Below are 4,041 nucleotides of genomic sequence, written 5' to 3' on the forward strand. Positions count from 1 at the left end.
CCTTTCACCTCCAACCAGCCACCAGAGGGAGCCTGGGGATTGGACTTGGCAACCGCAGTAAATGTGACTTTGATGGACAATAAGCCTGTTGGGGTGAAAACAGGCGTTATGGGACCTGTAAAAATTAATAATGAGCCTGTTGGAGCACTTCTGATTGGAAGGTCATCGGCGACATTAAATGGGGCTTTAGTGTTAACAGGACTTATTGATAAGGACTTTACTGGGGAGATACAAATTATGGTATCAGCCATGTTCCCTCCGCTACATATACCGAAGGGAACTCGATTGGCTCAATTCTGCCTGTCTCTTGCCAAAGCGACTGATCCCTTCCGCACCTGTTTGTTCGGGGTCCCAATAGGGAACAAGGAGGAGCTGAAACAACTGTTAGCACCATATTCCGCAAGTACTGATTTGTTCGATCTTTCGTCCAACCTCTCCGACGCCGTTGTGGCGGCGCTAGTGGCTCTGAACACGAGCTTGCCATGGGATCCCCAGGAACTGGATTTGTTGGGATCAGTGGCGGTAGGGAACACCAGTAATAACTGGACACAGACGTGCTTTATGTGGAATAAAGGAAAACAAAATATGACTCAATGGACTAATGTGACCTCTCACACAAGGGGGTTCGAAGCTAATAGCAGCTATTGCGGGTACAACGACACCACCAACACCACCATGGGGGCATACGGGAACAAGTCAAGCACATGGCCAAGGCAAACTGCTAAGGCCTTACCACCTGGTATATTCCTGATCTGTGGAGATCGAGCCTGGCAGGGAATCCCAGCAAATGCGCACGGGGGGCCATGCTATTTGGGACGCTTGACTTTGTTTGCCCCTGACCTACACAGTCAAGAATTGCGAAACATTACTCAACAATGGAAACGACGGACGAGACGCAGTCTCAAAAACTTTGGGGAGTGACTGCGATAACCAGGTCGAACTCTGGGGTCCTGCTGAAAGGTTCTTTTCAGCGGCACTTGTGCCTGGAGTGGCTGTGGCTCATGCTATGGCTAGTCTAGGGAAACTAGCTTGTTGGGCTGTAAAACAAGCAAATGTGACATTTGAAAAAAAAAAAAAAAAAAAAAAAAAAAAAAAAAAAAAAGGGAGAGAGAGAAACTAGCTTGCACATTTTAGGTCTGTGAAATTTTGTGAGAATTTTTTCCTGCACTGGACAGTTGAGAGAAAAAAAAAAAAAAGGAAAGAAAAAAAAAAAAAAAAAAAAAAAAAAAAAAAAAGCACATAGGGAATTATGTTAATTGTGTTTGTGTCTTTAGGCAAAGCTGTGGAAGTCTTGAAATGTCACAGTAGTAAATAACTTTTATTACTTTTTGGCTAATTCTTTTTCTGTTGGAACACTGAATTCTGTGCATATGTATATATGAACACAAATTGAAGGCCTCTACCTCCTGGAGTATACAACTTGGTTTGTTTACCTCCACATGATTTTTTTTTTTTTTTAAGTTCAGTGTGGAGACTTGAAACTTGAATGTCCCTTCCAACTTTTATATTTAAAACAAGACTAGAAAATTGAAGACTGTTTTTCACCTGTACATAGAAATATTAAAGGGTGGTCTTAAAATTTGAACATTGGTCTGGAGAAAAACCATGGTGTTTGTTATGGACAATTAACTGTTAAAGTTATTGTAAGTTATCTGTATTTAGCAGAGTATTTTCAACGAGTGATCTGAGCTGAAATTGGAGACTATTAGTAAGTTATGTTTGGAAGTTTTAACTTCAATGAAGTAATTATTTGCTGTGAAAGAGACGAACATTGAATGACTGAACAAAGAGGGTGCAATATCTTTGTTTTTTATGAGGCTCCTGAGAATAAAACCAACTGAAGCATTTCAATTCACTTGAATGAGAAACGTGTTTAATTAAAAGAGCCCAAGAAGACACTGGTATGAAAGGTAAAATCTCAGAGGTTGGTCAGTTAATGTGGCACACTTGCTGGTCACTTTGTAAAATGTAGATTTGAAGTACAGTGGTGAAAACATTAAATGTGACTACGCAGATGCTCACAGAAATGGCCCAGGACCTGGACAGCTTGCGACACGCTGTGTTACAGAACAGAGCGGCGATTGATTTTCTACTGCTGGCACAGGGCCACGGGTGTGAAGAGCTCGAAGGAATGTGCTGTTTTAATCTCTCGGACCATGGCGAGTCAATCCACGAGCAACTGAAATGGCTGAGAGACCACACCAAGAAGATAGTGGTCCAAGATAATTGGCTTGATAGACTGTTTGCAAATTGGTTTGGGAACATGGGGGGTTGGATATTGGGTCTGATAAAAGAAGGGCTACGCTTACTGCTAATAATTGTCCTAATTATAGTAGCGGCGCGAGTAGTATTTAGTTGCCTAATAAAAAGGCTCGAGCAGTTAACTAGTAGGGTTTTTCTAGCAACAGTAATAGCATGTGTAAGGTGTAATTGCTCGAAAAAGAAAAAAAAAAAAAAAAAAAAAAAAAAAAAAAAAAAAAAAAAAAGGGGTCAATGCCACACGTGCTCCTTATTGCAATGCATCTCTTTGCTGTCATTATACAAACTATAATAGCATCCTTCCTTGCGCCAGGAGCCGCTCTGCTCGGCTGTGGGATCGACTGTGGAACGGACGCCCCTAGGTGCACCCCGAGCATTTTTTCCTCGGAGGGGTCTCCACTCTCAGCCGCTCACCACGGGAGCAGACAAGGACCTCCTGAAGCTGCACACAAATTATTTTCAGTGATATTGTCTTGTGGTATGAATGAGAAGTGCAAGAGGCCTCTCTGCGTGATTGTGTGATTGTGTGATTGTGCTGTGCGAGTAAGAAGCAGTATCGCTGCGAAGCAACATTCCTAGCGCTTAGTGGCTTGTTGACTGATGTAGATTCTAGTAGGCACACTACTTTACAATCGTAGTTCTGCATGAGATTTTTGACCCTGTTGCTTATTGTACCTTGCTTATTGCAGTGTGTGCGGTGATTGATAGAAAAATCTATAGAAAGCTTTTGGTTCAAAATAAAAACGGGGGAATTGTTGAGGACTGGCTCGCTGCGCGTAATCACATTGATATCATGCAGCTGCAAGATAAGGAAATGGCGGATTACCGCACCCAGCTGGTCTAGAAAAACAAGAGCAAAGGCACGTACGCAAGGCTTGTCTGGGAACTCTTGTGAGAAATCCCAGGCAGCTTGTCTGGGAACTCTTGTGAGAAATCCCAGGCAATTAGAAACAATGATAGTAGAGGGCATACTGCCCTGGGAGTTATAGTTAGATTAGAAAGGGGAACTAGCGGATAGAAGAATGCGGAACTAACAGATAGGGCAGTAGATGACGCTTACCAATAAGGAGCTTGGCTTTTGCAATATGTATGAGCTAATTATCCTGTACACGATAAAAGACAATTGAGCTATCCATTAAAGCTGAAGCATACTTAACACTCATATTGAGCGTTTGTGTCTTCCCTCCGTCGACAACAAGTCCAGAGAGTGCACTGGCACCACTGGGGATGCAGTGCAGTGAGTCCAGAGAGTGCACTGGCACCACTGGGGATGCAGTGCAGTGAGTCCAGAGAGTGCACTAGCACCACTGGGGATGCACTGCAGTGAGTCCAGAGAGTGCTCTGGCACCACTGGGGATGCAGTGCAGTGAGTCCAGAGAGTGCACTGGCACCACCGGGGATGTGTTGCCGGGAGTCCAGAGAGTGCACTGGCACCACTGGGGATGCAGTGCAGTGAGTCCACAGACTGCACTGGAACCACTGAGAATGCACTTCAGTGAGTCCAGAGAGTGCACTGGCACCACTGGGGATGCACTGCAGTGAGTCCACAGAGTGCACTAGCACCACTGGGGAATGCAGTGCAGTGAGTCCAGTGAGTACACTGGCACCAATGGGGATGCAGTGCAGTGAGTCAAGAGAGTGCACTGGCACCACTGGGGATGCACTGCAGTGAGCCCAGAGAGTGCACTGGCACCACTGGGGATGCGGTGCCGGGAGTCCAGAGAGTGCACTGGCACCACTGGGGATGCAGTGCAGTGAGTCCAGAGAGTGCACTGGCACCAC

General features: G+C 45.0%; 1 long non-coding RNA gene across 1 annotated transcript; it reads left to right on the forward strand.

Moving 5' to 3' along the window:
- Positions 1 to 378: 378 nt before the first annotated feature.
- On the forward strand, positions 379 to 3,421 carry LOC308186274. Its single transcript, XR_013944004.1, has 2 exons — positions 379 to 3,164; positions 3,200 to 3,421. It is a non-coding gene; the product is annotated as an uncharacterized lncRNA (long non-coding RNA).
- Positions 3,422 to 4,041: the final 620 nt, after the last annotated feature.

This window comes from Anser brachyrhynchus (assembly GCF_964034855.1).
Source record: "Anser brachyrhynchus genome assembly, contig: SCAFFOLD_182, whole genome shotgun sequence".
NCBI lineage: Eukaryota > Metazoa > Chordata > Aves > Anseriformes > Anatidae > Anser > Anser brachyrhynchus.